We start from the raw sequence: 12,958 nt of genomic DNA on the forward strand, positions 1-12,958 counted from the left end.
GGGAGAACTGAAAGCTAACAACCTTAATAACAAAAGGGAAATGCAAAAGCATAAATAACCAACTATAAACATAGAAACGTGTTTGATGGGAGAAGAGCATAATAAAAAATAGGTGGGCATGACACATGGTCCTTCAGTCCCGCACATTCATGACCAGGTGAGGGAGAAGGAATGAACTTGAGATAAGATCTATAAAATTTCAAATAATCATCAAATTGATGAATGAGGATACCATTCACATTTCTTCTCTTGGTTAGCTTTACTAGAATCCTGAAGAGAAAGTAAAAGTGTCAGTTACTCAGTCATTTCCAACTCTGCAACCCCATGGACCGCAGCCCACCAGGCTCCTCTGTCCACGGAATTCTTCAGGCAAGAATACTGGAGCGGGTTGCCATTCCCTTCTACAGGCAACCTCCACACCCAGGGATCAAACCCAGCTCTTCTGCATTGCAGATAGATAGATTTTTTACCTACCATCTGAGCCACCTATTGGATAGCTTTATTAGAATCCTAGGATTTAACACATCAATGTATAAAAATGTTGACTGACCTTAGTCTTGCCAAATGTAAATTTTATAAAATTAAAATAAATTTGTATCATTCAAATTTTATGACATTTATTCAGAGCAGAATTGGATTTAATAAAAGTAGAATCTATTATTCAATTTTAAAGATTGAATCTTGAGAATGAAGATGTAAACATAATCCCATCCCAATGAAATGAATTGGCTAATTGATTTTCTTAGTTGTTATTCTTAATATCTGCTTTTTGGCCAATTCATATAGATATTTATTTCATAGTAAATTCAAATGCATATGCAACAAACAGACCCTCTATGATAGATTATGTGGGGTGGGCATTTACAAAATGAGTTAGGACAGTGCTGAGTGCTGGAGTAGCTACTCCCTGCTGGGGAAAGGTGTTGTCTGAAAGGAAGCAGCCTCAATGCTAAACCAGGCACGGTGAGGGTGGTTCTAAGGAAGACTGTCAGGCCTCTCCTTTGCCATGTCTCTGACTCTGATAAAGGACATTGCATTTTGTTCTGCCAGACCCCAAGCACCAAGTCTCGTAAATGATTCTTCAATGCTGGGAGTAAAAGGGCTCAATCTGCATCAATAGTTCAAGAGCTAGAAGACAGGATCAATACACTCTCCTCATAAACCAGATTATAAAAATAGGCATCACTCCTACTATGGGCGTTTACTTTCCTGTGGTTAGCTCCTAGCAGATAGAACCCAGCTTGAGTGAGGCTCAGCTGTAGATCTGATTCATAGCCAGTGATGGGTCCACAGCCATGGAGGGGAAACAGTGCCTCCTAGAGGCCACCACGTTGGTGGCAGAAGTAATCTGTGAGAGACCTAAAGAGGTACATCGTGGGAACACAATGATGACATTATGGTCCTGCTGACCTCTCTCCACTGGGATCTTCTTCAAGTATAAAATCTGAAAGTTTGCGGCTAATTTTTACTTCAAAAGTGTATTCCTCCCCCCCCACAAAATCATCTATCAGAAACATTGCTAACCTGTTAATCATGATTCAATTCCATCAACTCACCTTCAACTGCAACTTGGTGCTAAAGTCGGAATATTTGTGTCCCCCTAAGGCATCTGGTCCCATCACTTCATGGGAAATAGATGGAAAAACAGTGGAAACAGTGTCAGACTTTGTTTTTTTGGGCTCCAAAATCACTGCAGATGCTGATTGCAGCCATGAAATTAAAAGACGCTTACTCCTTGGAAGGAAAGTTATGACCAATCTTGATAGCATATTAAAAAGCAGAGACATTACTTTGCCAACCAAGGTCCGTCTAGTCAAGGTTATGGTTTTTCCCGTGGTCATGTATGGATGTGAGAGTTGGACTGTGAAGAAAGCTGATCACCGAAGAATTGATGCTTTTGAACTGTGGTGTTGGAGAAGACTCTTGAGAGTCCCTTGTACCGCAAGGAGATCCAACCAGTCCATTCTAAGGGAGATCGATCCTGGGTGTTCATTGGAAGGACTGATGCTAAAGCTGAAACTGCAATACTTTGGCCACCTCATGCGACGAGTTGACTCACTGGAAAAGACTCTGATGCTGGGGAAGGCTGGGGGCGGGAGGAGAAGGGGACGACCGAGAATGAGATGGCTGGATGGCATCACCGACTCTGTGGACATGAGTTTGAGTGAACTCCGGGAGTTGGTGATGGACAGGGAGGCCTGGCGTGCTGTGATTCATGGGGTCGCGGAGAGTCGGACATGACTGACTGACTGAACTGAACTGAACTGAACTGAACAAATCGGGCCTTTGAGAAGTGATTAGATCATAATGCCCTCAAACTGGAGGCCTAAGAAACCTCCCTTGTCACTTCTGCCTTGTGAGGACACAGCAAAAAGACAAAAGTTTATGAACCAGGAAGTGGATCCTCAGCAGACATGAAATCTGCCAGTGCCTTGGTCTTGGGCTCAGTCTTCAGAACTGGGAGAAATAAATTTCTCCAGTCTATGGTATTCTATTACAGTGGCTCAAATGGATTAAGACCCTTGGGTAGTAACAAACCAGCTCTAATGATGCTTGGTTTCAATTTTATGAGAGGATATAAGATAAAGTTGGCTACTTCAGTGTAATGTGGGAAAAAAGCTTACTGAACATACCACCACATACCAGATACTAAGCACTAAACTATTATTGAACATTAACGATAATTTATAACTTATATAAAAGCCAAAGTGTAGGGTGTTTGGACTATTTCTTAAGTTGGTAGGTGACTCAATATGAGAAACCAAGAGAGCAGCCTCTTCTTGCCTACATAAGTTCTGGCAAGATCACAGCTTTGCTTCAGACTGGAAACAACTGGGAAACACAGGATGGACATCTGTAACCCATTGGTGAGCGTTCCGCTTCTCACAAAGTATCTCCTTCTCCAAAGAGGGAAAGCTTACTTAGGGGAAGTAGCCTGATTAAGCTATGGCAATGGTCAGGAGCAGTCAGTGACACGCCCAGGGAGAGATGTGGAAAACCAGAAAAGGGCACAAACTCTGCCTTCTGTAAAATCTCAGCTCAAAACCCAGCAGTTGAGCTCTGTGACTTCTGCAAGTTACTTAATCTCTCTCCTTCAACAGTTAGTTTCCTTTTGCACAAAGGAGATGAAAGTAAGGAGGTTGAGACTCTTAGGAGACAATATATGTAAACTGCTTAGCACAAGAACTTGCTGGTAGTAACTGCTGGAATGGTTAGCCTATCCCTTCTCCAGGGGATCTTCCCAACCCAGGAATCAAACCGGGGTCTCCTGCATTGCAGGCAGATTCTTTGCCAAATAAGCTATCAGGGAAGCCCAGTAACTGCTGTCATTAGGAACTAATACCAACTCCCACTACACTCAGGTAAAACCTAACAGCCTAAAGGGTCTTCACAACAGGATGCAGCAAATCTGTCTTCCCACCCCCTGCTCTCACTACACTGTAAGCCAAGATAAAAAAGAACGTAGGCAATGACAATGAGAAGTTGAGTTGTAAAGTTACACTGAATATGGGCTGGGTTCCAGGCACTCGCCAAATCCATTTGCAAGCTTGGCAGCCGACAGGCAGTGAGTCGGCAGAGAAAGCAGGAGAATGGAACAGACTCACTGAGAAAAGCACAGACAAGACGATGAGACCAAAAAGCCTGACACAGATAGAAACACATACATCTCCACCACACACACACTACCTGCCTGTCGACTCTTGGGTTCTCATGAGGCCAGCCTGGAGTTCCTAAAGATTTCTTTGAAGATTCCCCTCTATCCTTACAAGAGACCCTTCTTGAGCTGAGTTCCTTTGCAAGATTCAGGATGGCCTCCAGGCTCTCAGGGAACTTCTTTACAACCTTAAGTGATGCAATCTCAATATAACAGGAATATAAGCACCACCATGGCTGAGGAGAAAAGTGAATCGGAGAGAGGACGGGGGATTTGGAGACAGAGATGTACGTACGAACCTCAGGAGCTACGGGTTTTAAACCTTGTAATCCTCAGAGACCCAGAGGTCTCTGACAGGAAATGAACGGTCATTTAAAAATGGTGAGGCAAAAAGGAATGCATTTGAGTCAGTTCTAATGAGGTGGATGAAACCACAGTCTATTATACAGAGTGAAGTAAGTCAGAAAGAGAAAGATAAATGTCATATACTAACGCATATATACGGAGAAGGCAATGGCGCCCCACTCCAGTACTCTTGCCTGGAAAATCCCATGGATGGTGGAGCCTGGTAGGCTGCAGTCCGTGGGGTTACTAAGTGTTGGACACGACTGAGTGACTTCACTTTCACTTTCCACTTTCATGCATTGGAGAAGGAAATGGCAACCCACTCCAGTGTTCTTGCCTGGAGAATCCCAGGGACGGGGGAGCCTAGTGGGCTGCTGTCTATGGGGTCACACAGAGTCGGACACGACTGTAGCGACTTAGCAGCAGCAGCAGCAGCAACGCATATATATGGAATCTAGAAAGATGGTATCGATGAATCTATTTGCAGGGCAGCAATGGAGAAATAGACAAAGAGAACAGATTTATGGACACGGGTGAGAGGGGAGGAGAGGCTGAGATATACGGAGAGAGTAACGTGGAAACTTCCCTCACCAGATGTAAAATAGATAGCCAGTGGGAATTTGCTGTATGACTCAGGAAACTCAAACAGGGGCTCTATATCAACCTAGAGGGGTGGGATGGGGAGGGAGGTTGCAGAAGCAGGGGACATACGTATACCTATGGCTGATTCATGCTGATGTTTGACAGAAGATGACAATATTCTGTAAAGCAATTATCCCTCAATTAAAAAATAAATAAATTTTAAAAAGATGTTGAGGAAGAGGCAAGCTCCTGAATGAGTAGAGGACCTCCATTCCACCCCCGGGGGACTGTTACTGATTCTTACTCCTTCTTAGAAAAGGTATTCATTCATTCTTTTATTGCTATCTTAACCATTTCATGAGAGAGATTACACATTCTAGGAGTATTTGTCAATGTGAGGATTAAAGAAGGTCACAGGTATATACCTCAGAAATGTCCCGGTCCTAAGACACTCTTTAAAAAGAAAAACGTGGCTAGAGAGGGAAGGAGGAAGGGGGAGGTATCTAAACCTGGGAAGACTTCCACAGCTTTCCCCAAGACAAACTCATATATGTTAAGAATGAAGCTTATTCCTGGAATTCTACCATTGTTCTCTACCACCGTTCTCTTTTTATCCCCGCATTGTCCTTTTTTCCTCTGTCTTGCCCTTCTTAAATTGCCTCTTGATACACAGGACCTTCCTACTGCTCATTCTGAAACCCACTTAGGTCTCCCCTTCTTCAATTAAAATGGTCATTCTTACAAAGCATGGCTTTCATTTAGCTCCTGAGGTATACGACAGAATTAATTCATACTAACATAATGAAGGGCAGTTAAGCGTGATGATGATGTACTTTTTCCACCAATATTTGCATTTGAAAAGATGTTTGTGGATCCAAAAGGCTGAGTCCTTCATGGCGTACTTTTATGCATTATAAACAATTGTTGGGAAGATATTTTTTCATCCAAGGGTCTTTCCAGGACCTTTTAAAGCACACTGTCTACCCCCACTAGAACATGTTTCACAAAGATGAACATTTTTATCTGTTTTAATCTTTGCTGAATCTCCGATGCCTATAGCAGGACATGGCATACTCATTGCTCAATTAATGTTTGTGGAATGAATGCCAGGATTTAAATCTAAGTCTGTCTGACTTCAAACTGTAATGTTCTTTCTACTGTATGAAGCTCTCTTTCTTATAATTAATCTCTTCATCTGTGTGCTAAGGCACTTCAGTTGTGTCTGACTTGTGACCCCATGGACCCCACTAGGCTCTTCTGTCCATGGGATTCTCCAGGCAAGAATACTGGAGTGGGCTGCCATTTCCTTATTCAATCTCTTCACCTATCTTACAGTAAAAGAGAAAAGAAGTAAAGAAAGAATGGATGAGAGGGAGGAAAAGAGATGGTACCAAGATGGATAAAATGAAATTCAGGCATCAGCTGCAAATTGCAACCCCTTGGGTCTCTCCTCCAAAGCAAACTAACAGTTTTGTCTGGGGCTCCTGATGTTTCCCTTCTGAAAATGTTTCTACTTAATATCTTTTCTAATCTTGCTATTGTTTGTGATTATTTAGTCGGGGGGCGGGGCATGTTCGTTTAAAGAAAAATGTATCCAGTAGAAATTATGGAACAGTTGAAAGAAAAACACACAACCCATATCCTTCCACCAAAATACAAGCACTCTGAATTCACATCCTACAATTCTTTCCAGGTTTCTTTCTATGCATACATTTGAAATATTTACTCAATTTTATTTGTTTATTTTATATTTTTTATTTTTTTGGCTATGTCATACAGCTTGCAGGATCAGCATGCTGGATCTTAATTCCCCGACCTGGGATCGAACCTGTGCCCCATGAAGTGGAAGTGTAGAATCCTAACCACTGGGCCACAAGGGAATTCCCCATATATTTTAAACTTAGCTGTTAGTTTCCCCGGTAGCTGAGATGGTAAAGAATCGACCTGTAATGAGGGAGACCCAAGTTTGATCCCTGGGTTGGGAAGATCCCCTGGAGAAGGAAATGGCAACACACTCCAGTATTCTTGCCTGGAGAATTCCATGGACCGAGGAGCCTGGTAGGCTACAGTTCAAGTGGTCACAAAGAGGTGGACACAACTAAGCGACTAACACTCTCAGTTTTCATATACAATTTTGTGTATCCTGATTTATCATTTTTCTGCCATCATATTTTATTTCTGTCATGTACTGATATTATTCTCCTCCATGATGTTCAGTGTAAAATTCTAAGTTAAATGAAGTGAGGTTTTCTGCTGCCAGTTGGTATTAAAATTTCATGTTCTTTCATACTGATTCTGTGACAAGGGAATTTTAAAATTCCAATTCTTATTGTTGGCAGGAGACAAAAGAGTTTTACAATTCTTTCTGTTAAATATTTTAAAAACTACAAAGAATCAATAAAACATGTGGTTGTATTTATTTATAATGCTGAGCAAACACACTTATTCTCTAACCATTTTTCCCTCCCAAGTTTTTCCAGATTATGATTCCTGGGAGAATAAATAGCCATTGCACCAAAAAAGAACAATTGCCTGGGACTACACAAAAAGGAACATGCCCAAATATAAAGAAATTAAGTCAGGTTTTTATTTATTTAACACACACATAATGTTATCTTCATCTAGTGAATAGAACCATTCCATAAGAGTTGTATAGATTAATATAGAGTTTTGTATATTAAAATACTATAGAGGTAGTTTTAGTCATATAGCTGAGAAGATTTAAGAGACTACAGAATGTTTAAAACCAGCAAAAGGAAACTATGGTGCAGGAACCAGACTAGGGTTTGTAGACCTGTTCTGTTATTTATTAGCTATGTGACCACAAGTGATCAAAAAAACAAACAAATCTCTGTTCCCATAAGTTGGGGAGGGATATTTTAAAGTATCAACAATAAGAATTACAGGTTCCTTGGTAGATGTTTTACAAAGACCATTTAATTTAATCCTTATGATTCTGTGCTTCCAATGCAGGGGGTTCTGGTTTGATCTCTGGCCAGGGAACTAAGAACTAAGATTCCACATGCCCCATGGTGCTGCCAAAATTTAAAAACAAAAAAGAAAAGTTAATTCTTATAAATGATGCTATTGGGTTGGCAAGTTCTAGTAAGTTTTTATTCTCCCCTCTTTACTAAGAGAACCCCAATTTTCCTGGGGAAAGCAATATGCTTATACCAAAAAAATAATATAATAATGCATTTCCCAGGCTCTCTTGGGATCCAATTAAGGTTGGATGCAGTTCTTAAGGGGCTTCCCTGGTGGCACTAGTGGTAAAGAACCCATCTGCCAATGCAGGAGAAGCAAAAGACATACGTTTGATCCCTGCCTTGGGAAGATCCCCTGGAGAAGGGCACGGCAACCCACTCCAGTATTCTTTCCTGGGAAATCCTATGGACAGAGAGGCCTAGTGGGCTACAGTCCATAGTGTTGCAAAGAGTCGGACATGACTGAACCAACTTTGCATGCACAAGGATGCGGTTCTTAGCAAAATAGGTAGAGGTTGAAAGATGGAGCTTCCAGGAAAGGTTTTATGCAAACAGCAGACTGTGTGTGTTCAGTCGTGTCCGACTCATTTCCTCCTCCAGGGGATCATCCCAACCCAGGGATCAAACCCGTATCTCCTGCATCTCCTGCATTGGCAGGAGGATTCTTTACCATTAGTGCCACCTGGGAAGCCCCTAAACAACAGACTGGCAACTACTAGGTTGGGGGCGGGAGGAGAAGGGGACGACAGAGAATGAGATGGCTGGATGGCATCACCGACTCTGTGGACATGAGTTTGAGTGTACTCCGGGAGTTGGTGATGGCTGGGAGGCCTGGCGTGCTGTGATTCATGGGGTCGCGGAGAGTCGGACACGACTGAGCGACTGAACTGAACTGAACAATTATCAATGGATTCTAAAAACGGAGGGTGAAAGTTTGAGGACAAACAGGATATTTAGCAATATTAAAACACATTCTTCAAATGATACACATTAATATCAAAGGGAAAAATAGTTAAATGTACAGTAGAGAGGCAGACAACACCTTAAACAAAGGATCAAAATTAATATCACTAATAGTGGGGCAAGTATATGTTATGTATCTCCTGAGATGATGCACTGTGAGAAGATGCCAAAGATGCACCATCTGAACTTAATAGGGAAGATTCGACAAACTCCAGTTGAGCAGTGTGCTGCAAAGTAACTGACTGAACCTGTACTCTTCCAAATATCAAATCACAAAAGACACAGACAGAGAACCATTCCAGATTAAAGATGACTATAGACACATAACATCTAAATGCAATGTGTGATCCTGGTTTGGATATTGGGCCAGAAAGGAAAATAATTGGGACTCCTTGCAAAATTTGAATAAGGTCTGTGTATTAGATAGTTACATTGATATCAGTGTTCATTTCCTGGATTTGATCACTGCATTGTGTTATTTAAGAAAACGTTCTTGTTGTTAGGAATTAGGTACTAAAAAATAAAGGGACATCATGCTTAAAAATTCTTTCCCAGATGGTTTAGGGGGAAATGCATAATTTAGAGAGAAAAAAATGATAAAGTAATTGTGATAAAAATGTTAACATTTGAGGAATCTGGGTGAAAATATTTAGGAACTCTTTGTCAATTTTTGCAACCTTTTCTCAATTCTAAAATTAATTCAGAATAAAAGTTACATGAGTAAAAAAGTAGAGGATGGATAGCTAACTTGTCCACAGATAACTTTTGAGCTTGACCTTTCTCCTTCTTTCTTCCCAGATAAGGATACAACCACAACCAGCTTTTAACAAAGACAACACTTCGAGCCAAGCATGGCTTAGCATAAAGGTACCAGCTGAGATCCCAGACAATTTGCTTTAAGGCATTCTTTGGTTTTCTTTTGCAAGGCAGTAGGTAATCAAAACCAAGACAGCGAAGTTAAGTCTAATTTGCCCAAGACTACACCATTCCAAAGAGGTAGGATCTAATTCTGTTTAGGTTTGCAAACAAAACATTCCTTTCTACTCTATACCATGCTGAAGCCCAGGCTTCACTCTCTGTGAAAACACAAATAAGAATTTCAGCACTCCAGAAGGAACCTATAGTGGGAAAGAAGCTATAGCAGGGCCTGGCAGAGAGGACAGACACTCAAACGTTTGCTGAATCAGTAGCTCAGGAAACCAAGCACATCTGTTTTCAGTATTCTGCTATACTGAGCTATTTTTAAGTACTGAAGAAAAAAAACACTGTATTTATGTGGGTGTAATACTCTAGCTGCAGATATTAGTCAGCAGTTTCATTCAGTTTCTTGGATCTCTTTCTCCACTCTCTCCCCTTCCTCTTCTGTGACTCTCTCCCTCACAGAAGCCCCACTAACCCCCTCTCAGCCCCTTCCTTATCAATCAGCTCTTGCAATTCCATCTCCCACCCCTCCCCACCCTCAAAAAGGGAGGGGCTGAGTATGAATTAGAGGAGAAAAGTTCTACAGATAAAGAGGCTCATTCTGCCAGGGAGGTCAGGAGTCAACCCACAAGAAGGACCATCCCTCCTAAATTTGGCAAGGAAAAATAAAAAACAAGGAGCCCAAGTCTCTGGCCAGAGCCGAGTACCTACCAAGACCAAGACTCCAAAAGCCCCAAACAGAAAAGTGAAAGGTACAGAAAGGTGCTGAATTCAGGCTTAACCAGCCCATCAGATATGCGGGATACAGCAGAACTTAGAATCACTCATTCTATTAAAATGAAATGGGTTAAATTTGTAGTTTCATTGATATGTTTTCAATGGTTAGGAATTTTGTTTTTAAAAAAACAAAGATCTTGGTATTTACTATACCATGAAATAAGTACCCAAATACAAGTATAGTCATTTTGCTTCCCAGGTGCCAGAAGTGTAAAGAACCTGCCTGCCAATGCAGGAGACATAAGAAACTGCAGTTCGATCCTGGAGTTGAGAAGATCCCCTGGAGGAGGGCAACCCACTCCAGTATTCTTGCCTGGAGAATCCTATGGACAGAGGGGCCTGGCAGGCTATAGTCCACGTGGTCACAAAGAGCTGGACACAGCTGAAGCTCCCTAGCACGCACACACATAGAAACCTGAACCACGTCTAGACAGCAGCACCTGCACAAGAAGACTGGTTGCTATCTAGGAGTCATCATGCACATACCTGGGAGAGAGGAAGCAGTTTAAGGACTTGGGTCTGGGTCACCTTGGGTCTCACCAACTGTGGCCCTGCCCTGGAAAGGCCTTGTACACACAGGTTGGGGTATTAGAGGTAGGGAGAGGGTTCATGCGTGCATGCATGCTAAGTCGACTCTTTTCGACCCTATGAACTGTAGCCCACCAGGCCCCTCTGCCCATGGGATTCTCCAAGAAGAATACTGGAGTGGGTTGCCATGCCCTCCTCCAGCAGATCTTCCCAACTCAGGGATTGAACCCACATCTCTTACATCTCCTGCATTGGCAGGTGGGTTCTTTACCACTAGCACCTCCTGGAAAGTCCAAGAAGAAGGGAGTGGGAGAATAAGCTGGAGCTCTTCTATTTCTTTATATTACCCATGACTAGTGTGGTATTTGAGATCCTGGGCAAGGCAGCATCAGGAACAGTCGAACCAGAGAGAAGGCTTCTGTCCTCGGCCTCTCTGTGCTCATAATCTTCTGTCTTCTATTCCTCTGCCCATGGACTCTCGAGCTGCTGGCAGACAATTACATCCATAGCCAACTCCCTCTTCTTTCCTCAAACTGTATGCCAGTTCTGGACCCTCCATCTAATATCTGTAACTTATTGAGCTTAACCCAATTATTCATGTAGTGTGTTGGTTGCTTATAGTCAACATCATTAAAGAACTGGAACTGGGGAGAGAGGAGACCTTGGAGATCTGGGCTGGCTTTGAAATGCTCTGGTCCAAGTCAGTTACCACCCTGCTGGCCCTGGAGGCCCAATCTACATTGACAGAGTCCCCTGCTCTTGTACTCATCTGACCACAGACTCAGGCAGGTGAGACAGTCAGCTGCAACTGCCTAGTCATGGATTGCTAATGAACATGGCAATGACTTCACGAGAAGTTACCTTAAACTCCCAGGAAGTCTTAGCATCACCCAGTAATTGAAACTTCAAAAGACTTAGCTTAGCTGTGGAATGCGGCAGTAAAATCTTCAACACCATTCTGGCTATTCAGGACTTGCCTGTTCAGCTAGCTGCAGGGAGTGGAGGAGCACAGTGGGTGTGGAGAGATGGACAGTCAAATTCTCTACAGGAGACAAGAGTGCCTGGGCCTGGAGCTGATCAATTTATCCCTCAATAAACGCTCTTATAGGACTTCCCTGGTGATCCAGAAGTTAAGAATCTGCCTGCCAAGGCAAGGGACATGGGTTTGATCCCTGGTCAGCGAGGATCCCACATGCTGTGGAGCAACTAGGCCTGCATGACACAACTACCCAGCTCACCTACTTAGAGCCCGAGAGCCACAGCTACTGAGCCTGTGCTCCAATACAAGAGAAGCTGCTGCAATGAGAAGCCAACACACCACAACTAGAGTAGCCCTCCACCTGCAGCAGTGAAGACGCAGCACAGCCAGAAATAAATTAATTAACCTAAAAATTTCAGTCTTACAAAAAGTCCTTTGGAACTGAAAATGGGATTTCCTAATTTAAGTGTTTTATTAAGTAAGCACTTCTCTTATATTTTCCAAAGAATGGAAACACATCTGGACTGTACTCTTGTAAAAAGTGGGTATAGATATAGATTTGCTTGCAGATATAAATACAAAGCAATGTAAAATTACTTTTATAAAGTAATGCAACATGATCTTTTGAACATTTTGTAGAGCAACAGTACTTAATGCTAGCTAGTGCTAGTTGCACTGCAGGAAAAAAACAAAACAGAACTGGCAAGCAGTCAAGTCCATCAGGGATGTAGCAAGCATCTATTGTTTTTCCTATCCTGATAAACTTTCTGCTGGCACAGTAGTCCAGCTTCCCTTTGAAGAAAGTCCCTATTTCCCTGTTCTTATGCCATATGCCCACTGCTTGTTTTAGAGGTGGGCATGTAAACCAAGGCCAGTCAGAACATCTCACACACTGGACTATAGGAACTCGCCCAACACAAAGGTACATGCCCCAGTAAGGTCCAGGGAGTAATAAGAGGACTTTGGCTGGGATTCTAAGGAGAGAGGTAAGGAGTCTTCCTCTATAATCTTGGTTCTGGGAAGTTACAGGACTGCAGGAACTGACAGCAAACTTGCCCTTGCACAGAGTCAGAGAAAGAAACCAACATAAAGAGCAGAGTCCGGATAAAATAATCAAAGTCCAGATCCTTGAGAGATTATCTGGATGTTCCCCAGGGCAAGTCATGTCTGAAGTAACGGACTTTTCTGTAACATGAGCCAATAGTTTTAAGTGAGTACTTACTA

The 12,958-nt window shown here is 42.4% G+C and overlaps 1 long non-coding RNA gene across 3 annotated transcripts in view; it reads right to left on the reverse strand.

Annotated features, from left to right (window-relative positions):
* Positions 1-12,958, reverse strand: part of LOC129561945 (uncharacterized) — a 36,584-nt gene that overhangs the window by 15,355 nt on the left and 8,271 nt on the right. Inside the window, exon 3 of one of the 3 annotated variants that reach the window (XR_008687085.2) lies at positions 10,549-11,238. The exons of the other annotated variants lie outside the window; for them this stretch is intronic. This is a non-coding gene — a long non-coding RNA (uncharacterized LOC129561945). Of the gene's footprint in view, positions 1-10,548; positions 11,239-12,958 lie in introns of those variants that run through there. 3 annotated transcript variants of the gene reach the window in all.

This window comes from Moschus berezovskii, chromosome 5 (genome assembly GCF_049115385.1).
Source record: "Moschus berezovskii isolate FMDL1 chromosome 5, NW_MosBer_1.0, whole genome shotgun sequence".
NCBI lineage: Eukaryota > Metazoa > Chordata > Mammalia > Artiodactyla > Moschidae > Moschus > Moschus berezovskii.